The 22,092-nt window shown below is 50.1% G+C and overlaps 1 long non-coding RNA gene across 1 annotated transcript; it reads left to right on the top strand.

The window, feature by feature from the left end:
- The first annotated feature begins 13,921 nt into the window (after positions 1 to 13,921).
- On the top strand, positions 13,922 to 19,641 carry LOC122371957. Its single transcript, XR_006254795.1, has 3 exons — positions 13,922 to 14,038; positions 18,548 to 18,677; positions 19,552 to 19,641. It is a non-coding gene; the product is annotated as an uncharacterized LOC122371957 (long non-coding RNA).
- Positions 19,642 to 22,092: the final 2,451 nt, after the last annotated feature.

Genomic DNA, 22,092 nt, shown 5'->3' on the forward strand with positions numbered 1-22,092 from the left:
CAACTGGCGCGCCTCCTCCACGTGGCTCGCTCACTCTGATGGTCGACACAGGCGCCCATGTGAGCACCATGCCGCCAGCCAGCGTGCCTGCTAACCCCAGCCTGGAACCTGCCATCAGACCCAGCCTCAAGGCAGCTAATGGCTCTTCAACTACAGTCCATGGCCAAGTCCGGATACCGCTGGAACTGGGGGGGGGGGGGGGGGGGTCGCCAGTTCCCCCCTGGACCTTCCTCGTGGCAGACACGACCACACCAATACTCGGAGCTGACTTCTTGCACCACCACCAGCTGCCAATCGACATGGCAGCCGGCACCCTGAGCCTGAGCCTGCCGTCTGAAGCTGTGGTAGCATCAGCCGCCACCCACCACGACATCCCGGCTGGCATCCAGGGCCTTCGGCTGACGGCATCACTGGAGGATCTTTGGAGCAAATTCCCGGATGTGACGATGCCCCCTGCTGGACCAGCCAAGGTGGTCCACAACACCACCCACCACATCGAGACCACAGGACCACCTCAGGTGTCCAGGCCCCGCAGACTGGCCCCGGACAAGCTGAAGGCAGCCAAGAGAGAGAGAGAGAGAGAGGTCGCCAAGCTCCTGGACAGCGGCACGTTCCGACCATCAAAATCCTGCTGGGCATCACCAATTCACCTGGAGCCGAAGGGGCAGCCTGGACTTGGCCTGGACAATTCCGTCTCTGTGGGGACTACAGACGTCTCAACATAGCTACCATCCCCGACCGCTATCCTCTTTCGCATATCCAGGACTTTTCATCCAACTTACATGGTACTACCATCTTCTCCAAGCTTGATCTCCAGCGCGCCTTCCATCAGAATCCCGTCGAGCCTTCCGACATTCCCAAAACCGCTCTAACCACTCCATTTGGCCTCTTCGAAGCACAGATGATGCCCTTCGGCCTCCGCAACGCTGCCCAGACGTGCCAGCGCCTGATGGATGAAGTGCTCCGAGACCTGCCTGGCTGTTTCGTGTACATAGACGATATCTTGGTGGCCAGCGAGTCAGCCACCCAGCACAGAGAGCGTCTCCATGCTGTCTTCAAGCGCCTCTCCCAGCACGGAATAAAGGAGCACAAGGCGAAGAGTCAGCTGGGGGTGGCCGAGCTGGACTTCCTCGGCCATCATGTCTCGTCGGCAGGCATCTCGCCTCTCCCCAGCAAAGTGAAAGCCATCACTGACTTCCCAACCCCACAAATGGAGCGCCAGCTGAGAAAGTTCATCGGAATGGTGACTTTCTACCATCGCTTCCTGCGTCGAGCAGCTGACCACCTGCAGCCACTGTACAGCCTGCTCACTCTCAAGTCCACCTCACGACAAGACCGAAATTCGGTTTTTTAAATTCGGTTTTTGTCGGTGAATTTGGTAGCTATTCATTTTTTATCTTTCCGAACCAAGGGGTGGGAAGGTTTTTGAAGGTGGGAGCCGGGAGGGTCCCTTTAAACGTATTTCGGCGGAACAGTTTGCATCAGCACCCGACTACGTCAATTTACGCAAGTCGCAACTAATCTCTCTCTCTCTCTCTCTCTCTCTCTCTCTCTCTCTCTCTCTCTCTCTCTCTCTCTCCTCTCTCTCTCTCACACACACACACATACGATGCTGGCAGATCTGGTCAAAGCTGGATAGAATGAGGCGGAAAGAACGGACCCCAGCTCCCGGCATTCAAGAAGCGTCTATCCGACTACCTCACCGCCGTGCAGATGCTCACCGAATGTCAAGGTGAGGCTCAGGCTCCGACTCCCGACATCTAGCTCGTTGCCGCGACTCCGGGCAACTCCGACTCCGAAACCCTGATGTAAACATCATCTGTAGTCTGAACTAATGACGACAGCTTTTGCTATTCCCCGAAGCCCTATTAAGCAAACAATCTTAGCTGGGAATGAGAAATAAGTACCGTTTGTTTCAGATGATGACAAGGTCGACTCCTTGCTGGAGTTCCTCCTGGTGAATCCCGAGGAGATCATCGGCTCCAAAGACAACAAAACCACTCCTCAATTTGAAGAGGCGGACCGGGACGGAATGCTCACCCTTATCGTGGAAGGACAACGGGTGGCCGATGTCACTCTGTCAAAAGCTGATGCTCTCCTGCTGTGGGCTGCAGCATTTCCTGTTTTCAATCAGAAGGCACCCTCTAAAACAGCCAAGAATGCCCTCGCATTCGTAACGGAGTACATCTTCGAGAAGAAGACAGGGAACCTCGTGATCGGTAAGAGAGTTCTCGCGCGCATCACAAAGCTGAAAACGCTAGTGGACTAGCCGCTGACATCATAGCGATGATGCGGAAAGGTTCGAGAACCGATATGCTGCCTTGTCATTGCTATGTGTCACGGACAAATTTTTCTTTTGTTTAAAAGTGTTGGCCATGTGACGACCTTAAAGGGACCCTCCCACCTTCAAAAAAGTTAATGAATTGGCATGAAAGTGATGTCCCTTGGTCCAGAAAGAGCGAAAACGAATATCTACCAAATTTCACCGAAAAATATTCACTGGTTTTCAAGATATTAGGCTTTTACTTTTGTTTACCTTTTGGGATCTCCCCTGTTACTAGCGACTTTATTTGGAAGCAATAATTTGGCAGCCCTAAAGTGCGGCAGACGTTGCGCGCAAAGCAGCGTATACCACCACGTGTTAACGATGGTTTTAGGCTAAGATTTAAAAATCGTTAGATCTCCGCTGACGTCACAAATTCTAAGGGGGCATTCCAATGCATTAGCCCCTTAGAATCCGAAAACTGCAAGTTTGAAATTCCATATCTTCGAATTAAAGCATTTTTCGATGTTGTGAGTGTCCAAACCGGTATTTGTAGGTCATGGCCACCAATTTGGCTATCTCAACTCAAAACTAATGTTAAGGTGGGAGGCAGGGGCGTCGACGCGTAAGGAAAACTGGTCCGACTTTTTCTCAGGGGGCCCCCACCGGTGGGGGCCCCCAGGTGTCGAACGGCTTCCCAACGTACATTTACATACATACATGAGTATACAAATGTATAGGCCCCCGCGGTGTTTAGCAGGGCCCCAGAGGCGCAGCAGGGCCCCCGAATTCTATAGCAGGGGCCCCCGTGGCCGCAGCAGGGACCCCCGTAGCCGCACCAGGGGCACTGTAGTCGCAGCAGGGCACCCGCGGGTCGCAGCAGGGCCCCTGCGAGCCGCAGAAGGGGCCCCAACGTTGTCTAGCAGGGCCCCAGAGGCGCAGCAGGGCCCCCGCATTCTGTAGCAGGGGGGGGGGGCGAGCCGCAGCAGGGCCCCGCGAGGCGCAGCGGGGTCCCCGTGGCCGCAGCAGGGGCCCCCGTGGCCGCAGCAGGGGCCCCGTGGCCGCAGCAGGGCCCCCGAGAGCCCCAACGGGGGCTCCCGCGAGCCGCAGCAGGGGCCCCCGTGGCCGCAGCTGGGCCCCCGAGAGCCCCAACAGGGGCCCCCGCGGCCACAGCAGGGGCTCCCGCGGTCGCAGCAGGGCCCCCGCGAGCCACAGCAGGGCACCGCCTAGTCGAAAAAGTGGTCCGACTAGTCGGAAAAGTCGGACCGGTGTCGACGCCCCTGGTGGGAGGGTCCCTTTAAGGAACGGAACGTGTCATTCCTCATGCGTGCCACGTCCAAAGCTCACTAACGCACATTGTACTGTGAACATGAATAATATTTTCCAAATAAGTTTTAAACACCGATGATATAACGTTCTGTTAAACGCCGTGCGATCTATTGATCAGTTCAGTTATAATTTCTGACAAGACGTCTATCCCAGTAGGGTTGGGCTGTCTGGAGTCTAGCTAGCTACGAGCTAGGAGTCTGGAAAATAAGAGCCAGGAAGAAATAATTTTGAGTAAAATTAATCGTCTGTGAAATCAATGTGCGCCAGCCAGTTTTCTCAGTAATTCAGCTAGCAATTCTCGTGTTGTGTTTAAAGAGACGATTTCAGTGAGGGTCGAACTTAAGAAAAACGAGCTATAGTTGTGTCAATCGGTTAACAAAATTTCGGTACACCAATACCACGGAACATAATAAGGGAGAGTGGGGTGGGTTGTATCAGTTTTTACTCCGAGACCCATAACCTCGTAACTATCCGTGATAAACTCATTATTTCCATACTATCTCCTTCCTTGATTCTTCTGCTTTTCCGTGCCAAGTAACTTTTCCGTTACCTCTACCAGTTTTTCTTCTACGGTCTGCCGAATAGAACAATGTTCTTGATACAACTTGCCCCATGGCTTGGGTGAGTTGTATCACATGGTGGGGTAATTTGTATCACTATTTCACGTTTCAGGGTGTGTGCTTTCTACTGGCTTTGAACATAGCAACAACATTAAATGGGGTTAATACAATGTATATGCTCAAAGGCTTTACTTTTATTAGGCCAAACTTAGGTCAATGCAATCCGAACGAAACATCGAAACGTCAAACGAACGAAACATCAACAGACTAGACGCAAAAGTGGCCCGTTAAGAGCAAAGAAGCCAACACATTGTGCCGAAATGGAACGAGTACCTATTGACTAGCTATCTACAAACGCGAGCCAGGGCTTAGCTTTCGCGATCAAAAGCAACATACCCATACATACATACAAACATACATGTTACAACATACCCCACCCGGCTCTGATACAACATGTACCTCGCCGCCATCTTGGAAAAAAACATCCTCGTGCTCAAAAACAGCGGACAGCTGGAGAAATCCATTTTCACTCACGCAGCCTTAGAACCTACCCTCACCACCGCTACGGAGATCTTTCAAATTCGTGCACATCTCAATGCCCAAAACACACATTTTCTTGCAACTTATTTTTTTTAGAATGACATTAAAAAAACATAAAATCGGCTCTCACCTCGAGACGCGTCCACCCAGCCACACGACAGAACAGGGAAAGATTGCGCCCGGAAAACCTCGTCGGCTGGTCGTGTCACGAGCGCCATCTGTTGGATATGTTTGGCACAATTCGCCCTGATACAACTTGGACATGATACAACTCTCCCCGCTCTCCGCCTACGACAGTCGTAGACTATATATTTCGTGCCAATACCGAACAAATACCGATTCGGTATTCGGTATTATATACCAAAAGCATTTGGGATTTTGGTCGGTATTATGAAAATCAACTACTGCCATAAAAGATTTGAAAACCTTTTCGATAAACCTTCTGAACTTAAACTTGATTTACTAAATGACATTGGATGAAGAAAAAATGGCAATCATGACACATTTCTCCCAAATGCATGATGTCTTAACAAATGGGACATGGGGCAACACATCAGTCTACCAATGTTAAATGGCAACTTATCAGTGCTAGCAAATTCCAATACCATGAGGACAATTATCTTACAAAGAAAGCTAATGTGCAAGACATAAACATGCATTAATTTTAACTCACTGTATGCTGGAAAACATACTTGTGTCTGGTGGCATCTGATGATGCTAATTTTGTCATGGTTAATTTGGCAGTGCTGTTATTACACGTTTTTTGCAGAGGTGAAATAATTGACTTTCTCATTCAATTGGTACGTTTTGCTTCCCTACTATTCATTTTTTTTTCAGTTGGCATATGAACCTGAAGGAATCGATAATGAACGTTGTTATCCTAAATCAACTTTTGCTGCTTTGTGCTTGTCTGTCCTCAATAAGAAGCATAATTGACCCTGCCTCTCCAATAACCGCCCCATCTTTACTATTTAGTGCTCTCCTGCCTCTATTGCAGGTGAGAGTATGCGCTTCTTAATTGTTTTATCCGTGTCGTTGATAGGTGGCTGGAGAAGCTGAACGCGTCACCCGGCATCAGCTCGGTCATGATCGAGCAGCTGAAGGTGAAGGCAGAAGAAGATGAGACCTACCGTAACTGCACGCTGATGTTGGACGGCATGTCGATAAGGCAACACATCACCTACGACAGCGCCAAGGATGACATGGTGGACTTCGTGAACCTCGGCGACGGCCAGCAGGGTGCAGCCAGGCGGCCAACGACGCGCTTGTGTTCATGGTCGTCGGAACCTCAGGCCACTGGAAGGCTCTGGTCGCCGACTTCCTGAACCACGGCCTCACAGCAACTGCCCAGTCCCAGCTCGTGCTGCTGACGCTCTCCAGGCTGCACGAAGCCTGGAGAGTGGTTCGCGCCCTGACGATGGACGGCCACACATCAAACTACCGGATGTGCGCAGTGTTGGGGTGTGATGCATCGCCTCAGAACAGACATCCTTCCTGGAGCCAGCAAGCCAGCGGGAGGTGGCAATCATCTTCGACGCATGCCACATGCAGAAGCTGCTGAGAAGCATGTTGAAAGCGTACGGCATGATTGTCAGCGCTGACGGACAGCAGGTGAAGTGGGCTTTCATCGAAGAACTGCAGAACTGAACTGTCCTCATAGGAGGGGTCCTGTAGACTATCAGAGGCACGTCAGCTACTAAAAACCTTGGTTCTCATTAAGAGAAAGGCCTTAACATTCATTTAAGATGCTTTGTGACATTTGACTCGCATTCAAAAGTTCGTGCGAGCCCCCCCCCCCCAAAATGCACTTTTTAACACGGGAGGGTACGAGCGAGTCTATGATGTCGACTGTGGTTGGCCGCCCGGCCGCTTCACGTATCTAGCGAGCGGGTTTTACACAGGCCTGTCCTATCTAGTCTTTATATCTATGGCTCTGTGCCTAAATGCAAATGGCCGCCGGCCTGATAACCGACGACCTCAAGAAGCTGGCCTTCCAGCTGACAGAAAGGAATCAGCTCAAGCACAGCTTTGATGTGGATAACGAGCGAGCCGGTGCCGACTGGTTCCGTTTTTTTCCTGTTGGCTCGTGGTGGACTTCGCTCCAATATGGTAAGGGAAAATAGGTGTTCTTCATAATGCCTTTTATTTTGTTATGCAATGTAATTATGGCTGTTTATTGTTAGTCTGGGAATTATCCTATGTCTTCTCAACGATAGCTCTAGTCTTCTTATCAGCCAAAGACAGGAACGATAATCCACAGTTACTGTTGCAGCTCCTGTTCTCAGTGCCAAGAGCAAGGCCCTATATGCCAGGAGATGCGATATGCATTACGCTAGTTGTGGTTTTGCCTGCGTTTGGGATGGCCGCTGCAGCTGCAAGAGGACGCGCGTTGCTGAAGAAGCAGCGGCCCCGTGATGACTACGGCAATGTGGTGTAGTTCACCACCGTCGTGATGGACGGTGAATCCTCCAGATGAAATCGAGCTATACAAGAAAACCATCCAAGAAAACGTCTCGTGCACAGTTTCTTGGATGGCTGGCTTGCATTGCAACACTGCATCAAACATACAGGAAAATGTTGAAACAGTTAAATTTGACTCTGATGACCTCTGGTGACCTAACCTTTGACCTGACCTAGAAAATGACCCAAATACTTCCTTCACATTTTTTACGCTCTTTCGAATACCGCTTATCGCGCGTCGCTACATGGTCCAAGAGCCGAGTTAGACGGGAGTGTTCAAACAGTAAACACCCCCTCTCCCCGTTCCGGCGCGGTTGGCGTCGAGCACCGGTCCGACGCGGGTAAAAGAAGTGTTCCGATTTTGTCAATTAGAATTTAATTAATTATTCTTATTTCCCGACGACGGAAAGGTGGATGCTCTGCTGGAGTACGTCCTCACAAACCCTGATGAGATATTTGGCGAGCAGGCAGGTACGTCTCCTCGCATCGAGGAGAACGAAGGCCAGTACAGCCTGATAGTGGAAGAACAGTGGGTTGTGTGCAACATGAGTGGCACCAAGGCAGACCTGCTGCTTCTATCGGCGGTCTCATTTCCGGTCTTTAATCAGAAGACCCCGGAGAAAACTGCAAAAAAAAGCTTTCCTTTCCTCGCTTCGCATGAGCTGGAAAAAGCCGGCGGGGTCATGGCGAGCCGGGTCTATGGACGAGTCATGAAGCTAAAGGGGGTGATCGAGTAGAAGGGACGTCAAGTTCTTGCTCGTTAGATATGTAAGTTGTAGTGTAAGTTGTAGATATGTAGATATGTAAGTTAGTAGGGTGCATCACTGCACTGCTTTTTTTAAGAAGGTTCCACTTTACTTTTCAGGTTCTTGCGTTGTTAGCTGCGTTGCCTGTTGTCAGCTACGGTTACCTACATAATCATGCTAATGACAATGCTTTTTGAGTGCGTACTCGTGATCGTTATATGCTGCCCCTTTCCAGCTACGGCTTTTAGAACGCGTTCCCGTTTTCAGCAGACTGCCTTTGCAACGCGTACTCATGATCTTTGGAACATATTTCTCGATACGCCCACAGACCCTTACGGACAAAGGTCTATGCATGATCGTTTCATGTGTTCAGCACGCACAAATACAAAATAAGGAGGCGTGCAGTGCGTTGAACGATATACTCGAAAGTGTCGAAGCTGAGTGTCACATGTCTTTTATGTTATTAATATACGTTCACTGTTTTTCACAATGTGTATAACAGCGCGTGTTGATGTGAGCATCTGGGATGTGCCTTAGGTATTACAAAATGTACCGAAGGTGGGACGCTTAGAGACAGTGGTATTTGAGACAGTGTGTAGTGGTTTAGTAAAATCGCTATAAAATGCACACCGTTATATATATTTTGTCATTTTTGCTCAGGTTGGTGTGGAATCGAACGGTGAGCAAAAATGCCCGAGCAAAAATCACAAAAAAAATATCGAACGATTTTGTAGTGGCGACTTCGCCCCTCAGATTTAGTACCTTTGTGAGTAGGTACGTGGGGTAAGGCCAATCAATCCATGGAGCGGTAGTTACCAATTAGAGGTGGCAAAATGTGGACCCGGGGATCCGGTCCAAAGAACCAGTCTGGACCCATATGGGTCCAGACCGGTTCCTGGAAATTTTCTGACGGGTCCAACCGGGTCCTACCATGAACTATACATCTTGCACACTACACATTATTGCAAAATATGAAGTGAATGAAGTGAATGTTTCTTGGCACACAGTAGCTCTTGAGAATTCCCAGTGAGAAATAGGCTGTTTTAAATGATGCAACTAATGATACCTACAAGTAGTTTGAATTAATTGACTTTTGGGGAACGGGTCCAACTGGTTCCGGTTCCAGCTAAGACCGGGTCCGACTGGTTTCAGAAATGTCCAGCCGGGTCTGGTTCGAGTCTGGTTCCCAAAATTTTCATCTTTTGCCACCTCTATTACCAATCCATGGATGAGTTTGCCATTCTGCTCGCTGATTGGCTGAATCTCGGCGTGGTCGACGCCGCCGACGCCAGTTTCCGGCAGTTTCGCGCGTACCGGCTGAGGGTGCAGTTTGGTATTGTATGTCAGTGTACCGTTGCGCGAGTTGCGTGAGGTCTGGTGCGTGAGGCCCTATTTTTCGTCGTGTCTGAAGATGGGTAAGTTACATGTGTGTTTGTGCTGTGAAAATTGCATATGACAAGTGTGTAATGCACGAAACATGGGGTGACAGTACACGGGGAAAGACGACATGACACTTTGAACCGGAAAATGGCACCCGTGACCCCTCCTTATGAACTTGAGGTCATCTCAGGTCACGGAGGATATGCAACAGTTTTTCGCTAATGACTTTTGATAGATACATGCTAGAGCAATGAAAACACCTTAGATGTGCTCAGCTTGATCATATGTATCGAATTATGTGCAACACGACCTTTTCCGGTCAGGCCATGGTCTTGACCTGTGGTCCTTTCTTTAAGGTGACCTTTCAAGGTTAAACTATAGAGCTCATTCGATGCATCTCGACGAGAGGAACACGATCCTGGTAAAATTAAGCTCGTGCAACTTTTGAGTCAGAGTTATTGCAGAAAAGCTGTTTCAACAAAAAAAAACGTCCATTTTGGCAGTTTTTGTCCCCTGCAGGCTTTAACTATTGACTCAGGTCAAATCTAAGGACTTATTAGCGAAAAACCGTTAAAAGAGCAATTGAATGCGCTTTTCTGCGGCGCTGTAGTTCTATCGGTATTCAGTTCCTGAGATATGCGCCGGTTTGTGTAAAATTGTCAAAGTTAGACCTAGAAATTTGCAAAACTTTACCTTAGATGACCTCTGGTGCGCTGACATTTGGCCTAACCTTAACCTTCGACATGTCGTCAGGGCATGGAAATCCAGGAGCCCCAGCGGGTCGCGGGTTAAAGTAATAATTTGCTGATCAATGAATGCTTACAATTGACATGAGGCGGTCTTTTCCCAGAGGACGGACTGATGCGAGAGCTCCTTGAAGAACTGGACGGCGCCGACATCAGGCCGTCTTCGGCGCCCTTCATCGAAGAGACCAAGGAAGACGGCCCAAAGCTGGTTGTAGAGTGTATCAGCATCCCTCTCACCATGGGGAAAGTGGAACAAGCCCTGGCCTGGGCCCTGGCCTTCCCGGCACTCCAGCAGAAGCTCCCGGCGGGGGGCTGTGGGGGCCGCGCCCTGAGGTACGCCTCAGCATTCCTATACCGATATGTTCTGGGCATCAATGGTGGGCCGCAGCTGCCTAACAGGCTCCTGCGTAAAGTGCAGGCTCTGCTAAAGTGAAGGCGTGGACAGGAAAATCGCTAGTCACCCATAGTCAACTTGGGTTTCCTAGCCCGCAATTACCGGCTTGGGCACTCACAACACCGAGAAATGCCTAAATTCGGAAATATTTATTTTCTAAGTCTGCAGCACTCGAATCCTAAAGGGGTAAAATCATTTGAATGTGCCTTTAACTTCGAATGATTTTGCCCCTTAAAATTCGAGTGCTGCAGACTTTAATAATATATAGATCCGAATTAAGGCATTTATCGATGTTGCAAGTCCCCAAATAAGTAATTGCGAACCAGGAAACCCAATTTGACTATTTCAACTCAAAACTAACGTAAAGGTTGGATAGTCACAACGTGCGTCGTCGGTAACGCTCAGGTTTGTGTCCTAAGCGGTGTTTCACGGCCGCTAGTAGCGCGCTGCCAGCGCATTTCGCGAGCTGACGTTATATGATGACGTCACACTAATGACGTTTCGTGTAATCAGTGAGCTCCTTCAAAGCTGCCATTGGAACTGAGTTGCTGTCGCGTTGAATCGAATCTATTTGATACATTTGCTTTCAACGCAACAACAACTCTGCATAGGTGGGCAAGTCCGTTAAATCGCTAATCCGTTAATTAGCGGAACTAAATTTTGGGTTAACGATTAACGGACTCGCTAATTTTTTCCACGTGTAACGGACCCTTTTAGTTCTGTTACTTTTCGGCTCCGTTAATCGTTAAAATTTAGTCCGTTAATCCGTTAATCGTTACTTTTATTTCGAAGCAAAAAGTTTACTGTAGCGCGGTTTGCATTGATATCACGTGAGCACACATTGCTATTACGTGATTTGAAGTTGAGGTTTATTTCAATGATAATGACCAGCATTTAGGATGTCCACGGAAGAGCAAGACAGATGGGATCTGCATTTGGAGGTTGATGATGTGAAGCCTCCAATGAAGCTCCAATGTGAAGCCTCCAACGATATGACATGTCGTTTTGACGTGATTGGACACGACGCTGCATGACATGGCGTAATGCGTACGACACAACACTCCTATGTAATTTGTCACCTTTTTATGATTAGCAGAAACGTAAAAAAAAAAACTGTAATTCTGCGTTCCAGATGGAGATGACAGATGTGCGTGAAAACCTGGCCGCCCTTCGCCAGGAGGTGGCCTCACTGAGCAAAGTGGTGGCCAAAGTCCAGGGGGAGAACGCCGCACTTCACGGTGCGGTGGTCCGCCTGGAGCAGGCAGTTATCGAAGAGCGGACCACTCGCCAGACCGTGGTGGAGGTCTGGCGAGTCAATCTAAGGAAAGCCACAAACCCAATGAGATCAAAATCAGAACCCCGAAGGAAGGTCATCCTAGAATTAGCTCCGGCTTCGGGTAAAATGGTCCGGCTCCGGCGGCCCCGGCGGCTCCGACTCCAATACTCAGCACATAAAATACGGGTGGCAGAAAAAGAAGATGGGATTGGTGCATATTGCTTCTGCATTTGCATAACAAGGCTATTTTCATATTTTGAATACCGCATGTTTTACTGCCTGGAACTGCAAGCTCAAGGCAGTTCGGTTTGACAAACCGAACTAGGTCAATAATGTTTTCCTTACAATTTACGCCAACCTCGACCTGCATTTGGAGGTTGATGCTGTGAAGAAGAAAATGGCCCAGAGAAGACAGACAGTGCCTGCAAGCCCTCACCGGCAAGTCGTACGGCAGCCACCGAAGAACCCTCAGAACGGCGTATATCGGGTACATCCGAGCCCTGTACGACTACGGCGCCGCTGTCTTCGGAACCCACTGCGCACCGGCGGTAAGGGAGCAGCTTGAGGCGGAGCAAAACAAGTGCTCTCGACTGATCACCGGGTGCATCCGACTGATCAGGACAGGCGCACTCACCGCGGAAGCCGACCTTCTTCCCCTGACGGTGAGGTCCAAGCAACTTGCTGGCATCGAGTACCAGCGGATGGTACGCCTCCCAGAGAACGAACCAGCCCGAACCCTGATGCTGACGTGCCCGCCGCCACGCCTCAAGTACCGAGCCCATGAGGCGTGGACTAGAGCGTGCTCAGAGGCTGCAGCCGGGCGCCGCCCACTACCGAAACCGCCGGATGAAGACGCCACCCTGACGCACAAACCATGCCTGCGCAGAGTCGGCCGGTGGATGGCCGAGGGAGCTGAGCTGGCGTCCCTCCCTGCGGAGCCGCTGAGCCTCCACCGGTGCCGACCGCCCTGGCGCCCTGGCAGCGGAGCGGTCCGCTTCGTGGTCAGCCTACCGACTGCAACCAAGAAGACGGACCCACCGGACAAAAGAAGGGAGGCGGCGCTACGCGCCATCGCCGAGCTACCACCGACGGATGTGACCATCTGGTCGGACGGATCGGCGGGGGGCGGCACCCGAAACGGAGGCGCGGGCGCGCTTATCGAACTCCACCGACTGGACAGGAAGGTGGAGGTGCGCGCCCCCGCAGGCGGAATCTGCAATAGCCTGAGGGCCGAGCTGACGGCCATCAAGGAGGCTCTTGCGGTGGTCGCCAACCTCGACGCCGAGGAACGCGCGCAGACCCGAAGAATTCGCCTCCTCACCGACTCCATGTCAGGCCTGCAGCTACTGCGACGGGGCCCGGAGGCCCAGACGTCGGCTCTCGCCACCGAAGTCTGGCGCCTCATCCACGAGCTGGAGGACGGTGACCACCAGATCGTGTTCCAGTGGGCCCCGGGCCACGCGGGAGTGACTGGGAACGAGGCTGCGGACCGCCTGGCGGCGGAGGCCGCAACCGAAGACCAGGCACGGGTGGCCGTCGACCTGGCCAGCGCCCGCGGAGCGATCAGGCGCCACGCCGTGGAGATGGCGCGCGCCCGCGCCCGAGACGCCCACCCGTTCCCGGCTGCCACCCCGGGGCACGACGAGATGACGCGCTGGGAGTCGGTCACGGTCTCCCAACTGCGTACCGGATGTTCGCCACTCACCCGGGATACGCTGCTACGGCTGGAGCTGGCGGAAGACGACCGCTGCCCTGCCTGCTCCGAGCCCGATAGCGTCGAGCACCTACTAACGGAGTGTCCCGCATACTCCCGCACCCGAGGCCGGCTCTGGGGTTTTACGCCAACACTCCGTGAAATCTTCCAGGAGCCGGCCAATAAAATCACGGAGTTTCTCCGAGGAGTGGGGCGCGCCGAGACCCCGTCGACGTGCTCCCGCGGCGGCCCCCTAGGGGGCCCGCCCCGTGGCGTGCAAGAAGAGAGAGAGAGAGAGAGAGAGAGAGAGAGAGAGAGAGAGAGAGAGAGAGAGAGAGAGAGAGAGAGAGAGAGAGAGAGAGAGAGAGAGAGAGAGAGAGAGAGAGAGAGAGAGGTTGATGATGTCGGCACGAGTTCATCCTCTGAAGATGAGCAGAGCAACCAGCCTGCGATCACCCTTGACCCCATCTCAAGCAGTATTTCCAAGTCAAGTGTGTTGAAGGAAATCATGCTGTCTTCACATGTGTTCAGTGTCAGACTGACAAGGCGCGTGAAAGAAAAACTGCAGAACGCCGAGCGTCTGGACCACGCCGACTGGGGCTGCATCACGCAAGCTGTATACGACGAATACACGGCAACGCACGACAATCCGTAAGTGATGGATTTCGACTCAATCACTTTGTCGGGGAGTGGGTTCATATGCCTTTTCCAGGAATCCAGGCGACTTTTCCAGCAAAAAGTTTTCCACTTGTTTAAGCCGGTTTAACTGTCAGGAGGTGGCGAAAAGGTAAAAATGACCCCTAATTCAAGTTCCTTGCTTATTACAACATCTCGGCCTTGATATGCAGCATGTGAAGCCAACATGGTAGACTGAAGGGTAAACACTTAAGCAGTCACTGCTAATGTCCTTACTAGAATTGAATATTTTTCACATCTCAATTCTCATGCCTCATGAAGAACTCACCTAGACTCGAACAATAACAATGTTTGACAGACGAGCTGCTAAAATAGCAATAGCTTGCGTTACTACATACCGGGATTGTACCTACAAGCTATCCTGCCCGCTACGATCGCCTTGCTGGCGAAATCCTGGACCAGTATCCAACCATATGTCATGAGCATGACCTGGCCGTCTCCTCGTCAAAGGTAAGCTATGTCCAGTGGGGCAAAAAATCAGCCAAGGTTAGGGGAGAGTGGGGAAAGATGCCCAGGGTTTGACTAAGTCATATATTATTCGAAAATGACGATCGGAAAGCCAAAACTTGGAGTTTCAACGGAAGCCGACATCATTTTTCTCCAAAAATATCACACTTTCGTGCCTGAAACATGATAACTTTTTTGCTATTAAGCATTTTCCTGAAAAAGTGAAAGGGGGAATCTTACCCCACAGGGTGGAAAAGACGCCCCCTGGCGTTGGGTAAGATGCCCCCTGCACTATAAGTGACAAAAATAGGCACGTGAATCGCCTGAACGAATCAGTAGTCCCTTCGAGCCTGCAGTAGACACCAAACGTCATCGTAAGGGCCCTCAAAAGTAGTCGTAAGGGGCTTCAGAGGTCATCGTTAGGGCCATCCACTGAACTCTATAATGTGGAATGCGCATCGGCCGCCAAATGGTGTCCAACGGTGCCGCCATGTTGCGCAGACCAGAAAGCGGCCGCCGCCTGTGCTGGGGAATAGGGAATTCGGGACCTCGATTTACGTTTGCGGTTGCTGCATCCGTTACGCTCAAGCTATGTGGACACGGAACCCAGCATCTTACGCAGAATTGAGTGGAGAACAAGATGAAATCCTAAAAAATCATCAGCTATAAGGAACTAATACGTTAAACCCTTATAAGTCAATGGGGAAATATGAAAATTGTTATTTTGGCGCCGAGAATGATCTGGAACTATCTCAAGCATATAAAATCATGATTTCATGCACTCTTTGCAAGGTTCTATGCTTCATATTTGCATTGTTGCCCTTGCGTGACGTCATTTGTGACGTCACAAGGGTCACCATTTTTCTTCAATAACTCCCGATCAAATTGAGCTAGCGAGTCGGGAAAGCCACCAATGGACTCAGGAAGACCTGCCGAATCGAATGATATGCGACATGACCTCTTTCGACCAACTTCGTGACCTGGGGGTGCTGACCTGACCTTGACCTGAGGTCAACACCCTAAGTTGACCTGACCCGAACAAAAAGTATATCACTCGATGCGCCTGAGCTAGCTGAACACGATGATGCCAAAATCGCGGCTCTACGGCCATTTTTGGCGAAGTTATTTACCAAAAACCGAACCCGTGCCTTAGATCACTTGACCTGACCTCAGAGGTCACCGGTTGACCTGAGACCCTTACAGCGGGTTCTTACCAGTCACTCTGCATTATACTTTGCCGCATACGACCACTTTACCGCTTAATTCTAGTTAAATTAGCGGTGCATTAGCGAGGTGGGTTCAATCAACCCCCTCGGCCGGGGCAAATGTAGGTCAGGCGAGTGAATTTGAGGAATTCTGAAGATACGATCGTGTTCCCCACTCAATTCTGCGTAAGACGCCGGGTTCCGTATCTACGTAACTTGAACGTAACGGATACGGCGGCCGCAAACGTAAATCGAGGTCCCGAATTCCCTATTCCTCAACACAGGCGGCAGCCGGTTTCTGGTCTGCGCAATATGGCCGCCACCGTTAGACACTACGGCCAATGGGGTTGAAGCGGCATTGCTCCCCTGTGGGGCCATCATAGTCCAGCGTGGCCAAGCAAGCCTCCGTGCACAGTGATGCAAATGGGGTTCACGAGTGGCCATAAATACCCAAAAGTCAAGTTTACCAAATCGAGTTAATTGCGATATGGCCGAGTAGGCAAATGTTTGGGGCATCTGAAATCACATGGTGTTCATGTTTTTGTCAAAACCGGCCTCGTGTATTATCGTCAGAAGTCGTGACATTTTCTAGGTCGTAAAATGACGGTCAGACACTCGCAAGTTCAAACGCCGCTGGTTTGCGTTCATTTCGTACAAATTGAAAAAAAATATGCATGGGAATGATCCCCAAAGCCTTCTGCTTCTAATGCCGGGTCACAAAAAGCCGTATCTCATTCGCTTTGGCGGTAATCTGACTATTTATCATCATGTTGCAATCGCAGTTTTTTACTAAGAAAAAAAATGCTTTCGTTTCACCTACAGCACTTAACACAGTGTGTGCCCGTTAGTCCACCATACCATAGCCTTCCCTAATCATTTCTGAGTCGCATCGTGAAAGAATTAAGGTGCTAGCACAGGGCTGACCGGCGCTACAGAGGTTTTTGTCCGGGCGGTCGGGCGCCGCAGTGGGCGCGTAGTGGGCGGGTGGGTGCCGTCGCGCGGCGTCCGGGCGGCGCGGCGGCGCGGCCACCCGGGCCGCGCCACGGCACCCGACCGTGCCGGACGAAAACTTCTGTAGCGCCGGTCAGCCCTGTGCTAGCGCCTTAATTCTTTCACTGTGCGACTCAGAAATGATTAGGGAATGCTATGATATGGTGCACTAACGGGCACACACTGTGTGAAGTGCTGTAGGTGAATTGAAAGCAAATATTTTTGGTAAAAAACTGCGGTTGCAACATGATTACAAATAGTTAGCTCACCGCCAAACCAAAATAGATACGGCTTTTTATGACGTGGCATTAGAAGCAGCAGGTTTCGGGGATCATTTTCATGTATAATTTTTGCAGTTTGTGTGACATGAACGCACGCCAGCGGCACTTGAATTTCAAGTACCTGACAGTCATTTTACGACATCGAAAATGTCTCGACTTCTGACAATCATACACGAGGCCGGCTTTGACAAAAACATTAAAATCATACTTTTTCAGACACCCCAAACATTTGCCTGACTGACCATATTACGATTTATTCGATTAAGTGAACTTGAATTTTGGACCTTTTTCGTATTTATGGCCACTCGTGAACCCCATTTGCATCACTGTGCCGTGGTGGCGTTCGGAGACCACTGTGGGGCCCTTATAGGTCTTCATGATGCTTAAGGGCCCTCAAGCCCATCGTGGGGACCTCAGATGCCAGCGCGGCCCGTGGAGCCAACGTGGGAGCCCTCCAAGGATGTCGTGAGGGGCCCTGGAACCAATAATGGGGCCCACAGAGGCCGTCGTGAGGGCTCTCAGAGTTAGATGCCGCCCAAAAAGTCGCTGTGTGGGCCGAGAGACCGGCATGGGAGCACCCGACCGTACCGGACTCTCAATAGTCCCAGGTCGGCTTTTGTCTCTCATCACAAGTATGTAATAAATGATTTGACGGGCTGCTTGAAGGACAGCCTACGGATTTAGGGGGGCGTCTTTCCCCATCAGGACAGGGGGCATCTTACCCCAAGGTACCGAAGTAACATTAAATCAGCACAATTTGTTAGCCATAAAACTACACCCTGAAACAAACTGTTTGGGACACAGTACACGCATGTTAATGTATCACGACTATAGCAAGGGACGCAAAAATTATCTACCTTCTTTGATATTTACAATGATTTGACGCCAAAATATTTTTTGAAAGCAGCAAATAAAAAACATGCAATCACCAGCCAGCCGTTGCCCAACTGAGCTTCGCAAATTTTTGTGCAGTTAACAAGGCAGGCTTCCGCTTTACGCTAAGAACATTCATTTCCAGGTTCGATTCTTTGTTTCCCCGCTAGAGGGGGTGGGGCGTCTTTCCCACCCTGGGCATCTTACCCCACTCTCCCCTACTGCAAAGAAATGCGTTTTTATGTATGTTTACCCAGTCCTATCCTGTTTTACCCAGACCTGTTCTCACGGAGCTCGTGTCTATAAGTGGATTGGGGTTCGAATGGCTCCATTCTATCAGCTTATAATAAACGCAATTTATTATTATCGCAATTTATGGTCAGCTGGCTGTACTTACCCTAATCCCTTATTTCACTAATCCGCATTGATCCAATCAGAGAACTAAACGATTAGCGCGATTATAAATCTTCTAATCGAAATTCAAGCTATTTTTATTCTCGGCCGATAGAACAGTGTCATTCAACAGTGTCTGATATCATCCCGGGCGGCTCTAAGCCCCCCCCCCTCCCGTGTGAGGCTAATAAGTCGCTGCACAACTTTGACACATATGACGCAAAATCCAAACATGCCTATTACCTACAGCTTCCTGCCCTTATGTATGACCTCAGAACTTCCTGAGCAAGAAGCTGCAGAGTAAGTTTAGAAACGAAAGGAAGAGGTCAACGAGCACGTCTGTTGAAGAATACAGGCAAGCGTACCACGCGAAACGGCAGAAGTTGAACATCTCGGCCTTGAAAGGTATGGCTATGCAAGTTTGCAATCGTTATTTGTTAGTAATTATATGTATTTCTATGTGATTGACACAAACCGCTCCATGGTTCGAAGACGGACTGATGTATGTGCAAGGTGTCCCAGAATTATCCATACAGTTGCTTTTTACGTCTCACACAAAGACCAAAACAGTTCCACCGTTTGTTTTTATTTATCAGTGTAGCCACCTATAACCCTCGCCCGGGTGGGGGTCTGAGACAGTCCTTCGCCCTGGTGGTGGTGGTGGTGGTGGTGGTGGTGGTGGTGGTGGTGGTGGTGGTGGTGGTGGTGGTGGTGGTGGTGGTGGTGGTGGTGGTGGGGTCAAAATGACCCCTTCTAGCTCGCTAACTCGAAAACGGAGGGAGCTAGGAAGACGCGACAAAAGCAAACGAAAGCCCATAACAAGTACGTTCGAAAGTACTTCGGTCATTTTTTTCGGTCAGGTCAAAAGCTAAGTCACCAGAGGTCACCGAATAAAAATGTCCGTTTTTCGGGTCAGCACTTCCCCGAAGCGGGGCAAAATGACCCCCCACACCAGGGCGAAGGTTAAGCTGGGATACAGTGACGCACTCAATTAAGCATACCGGCTATAATATTTGTCAGCAGATCAGGAAAATGTTAGTGTGCTCCGGACGTTCAAAAAGATTTACAAAGATCTACAAAATGTCAACAAGATCGAAACAAGGTAAAGATCTACAAACACAGCATCTACGGCCCAACAATATCTACAAACTGTCATTGTCGCTGACGCTGTCGGTACGTTGCGTAGTTTTCGAGATCTATCCTCCCCTCCCCCGCTGTAGTGGGTTAAGTCTAATGACAACAAAACAGTGTATCCTATGTGGTGTTTGCTCTCCTGCAGGTTATCGCCCTGACGTGACGAACGATGCCATGCAAGATGAAGTCGCCATCAACAGGATGAAGCGGGGCGGCCGGGACGCGACACACAGCAGTAGTGGCCGGACCGCTTGGGATGCACTACGACACAGACGTACGAGCATGCTTCACGGCGCGGGCCGTCAGCTTTTCACCATCATCGATGCCAAAATCTCTTTGCAGTGAAACACCCATCCTTATGGAAATCCTCACGAGACACGTGGGACACGACAAGAATGTTCACCGCACCTACTACAGGAAGTCAGATGCCACACATGAGCTAACGCGAGCCGCCATACTCATGATGAAGCTATGACTGGCAGCTGCCGAAGTATGCTGGTGTCTCGCTGGACCACATCCTGGAGCTAGATATGTGAAACCATTCCATCATTGATCATTCCCTCTCATTGAGATCCAGTGTGGCACTTTATACCTTATCACAGCCAAGTGGCGTAGCCTTTCATCAGTATCATTGAAGCAAAATTGATGTGGTATACACCAGAACGGTCGGTGTGTTGTGATACCGTGTTGACCAATCGCGAGTGTGCACTGCGTATTCAAAAAGCTTCGAGCCTGCTCTATAGCAGGAACTTGAGGAAGTACTAGCTCTGCTCGATTCATCCCCAACAGGGGAACCGGTAGAAGATCACGGGTCTTCGCCGACGCCAGACGTGTACCATCCATCGGTCTCGAGGAGGTCCCCGATCTTGGCCAATCACCTCGCTCTGTGTTTAAATACTAAATACTACAGGGCCGGCAGATGACCATCTGTGGTTTAGGGCTGACAACTGTTCGCCGCGCCCCAGCCCTGAGACTGGGTAACGAGAAACCGGCGCTGCTGCACGAGCTGATCAGAAGATGCAGGCGTCGATTCAGAGCCGTCAGATGCACGTGGCTGTGAAGAGAGCCTAAGAAGACATCCGCAATCAGTATCTGTAGTTGTTTGCAAAGGGCAGCAAGGACAATGGGTAAGTGAAGAGCTTAATGCACATGCTGCATTCAGGTCAGCCGTCAGTGGCATCCACGCCATACAAGGTTCCTCTACACTACCAATAAGACGTGGATTGCCAGATCGACCTCGGGGTATGCAAGTCCAGTTGTTGCCGTCAAGAAGCAAAGTGGAAACGAGTGACAATTTATTGGGATTAACCTTCGCCCCAGTGGGGGGGGGGGCATATGTTACCGCAGACGGGCACTCTTGTGACACGCGATGCGATATTGGTCACAAATGTAAAATGGGTATTCCCTCCAACAGGTCATCGGTGGCTACTGTCGAGCCGACTGAGAACACCATTCCGTACTCGCCTGTCTTCAGCGACTTCTCTTTCACGCCGGGTACCACTGCACCAACTCCTGGACGGGACTTGGCAGAGGCGGAGATGCTGGAAGAACTGTATGTTTATCTAGACATTTTGAGTGTTTTCTCGTGATTCCTTTTCCAATAGTATTTGGTATGATCAGTTTGCTCGGTTATGTCGCCTTTGTTCTTTATGATAAATGACGCTTGATGCCACACCCAATATAGTAATTTTCACATTGTTAGTAATTTATATAGTAATTATAGTAGAAAAATATAGCAATTACCCATCATATGCTTGTCCGTATGTAAAATCATCGCAACACGATTGCATGCACGATCCGAAACTGTCTAAAGGTGGCCGCACACTGGGCCATTCGGCGGGCGAGATTCCGCAAAAGCGGAATGTCGCGGGCGACATTCCTACAGCGGCTTTCCGCTTGTTTTCAGCAGTTTACGGGACCATTCGGCGGTGCGATTTTCTACTTAGTATTTTCAGGAACTTTATGTGAAATATTTTATGATAAATATAAACGAATGCAAACTAAATACATTTAAGCAAGTATAATATTTGCTCATTTAATGCGATTATGCTATATTTCTGTACAATAAAGTTTTGAATATCTATTAATGTGACATAATTTCTGGAGGAAGTTGCAAAAAAATAAAGCTCGTGATTAATGTAAACAACCGTGTTTGTCGACAAATGCAAGAAACCTAAAGACAATCGTGGAGAGGCACATAGCAACCTGCTATTAGAATAACCAATGAAGTGTATAAAACAAATACAATCTAATACTGGGGAAAGAAGTGCCGCTACGATACTTTATCCAAGACTTTATCAAGTAAGTCTATTTCTCGGCTGCTCCATCAATAGTTGGTGAGTTTCAAGTTCCACAATTTCGGGTGTCCGCGGCGTCGCCGCGGAAAAAGCTGAACCGGTCCAGCTTTTTCCGCAACTCCGCGGCTGTCCGCGCGCATGCGCACTCTACCCGCGGACAGCTGGCTGGCAGCGGTCGGCTGGTAATTTTGTCGTTTCGGCAGCTGATTCGGCGTCCACGAAAGCGTAATGTCGCTACGGAATTGCGTTTTTGCGGAATGTCGCCCGCCGAATGGCCTAGTGTGCGGCCGCCTTTACAGAAACGTCGACCAGGAGGCGGCGGACGACCCTAGTGCCGTAGCAGATGAAGAGCCAGAGGTCACTGACATCTCCGAAGTGGCCGATGACCC

This window comes from Amphibalanus amphitrite, unplaced genomic scaffold (assembly GCF_019059575.1).
Source record: "Amphibalanus amphitrite isolate SeventyFive unplaced genomic scaffold, NRLGWU_Aamphi_draft 001298F_arrow, whole genome shotgun sequence".
Classification (NCBI taxonomy): domain Eukaryota; kingdom Metazoa; phylum Arthropoda; class Thecostraca; order Balanomorpha; family Balanidae; genus Amphibalanus; species Amphibalanus amphitrite.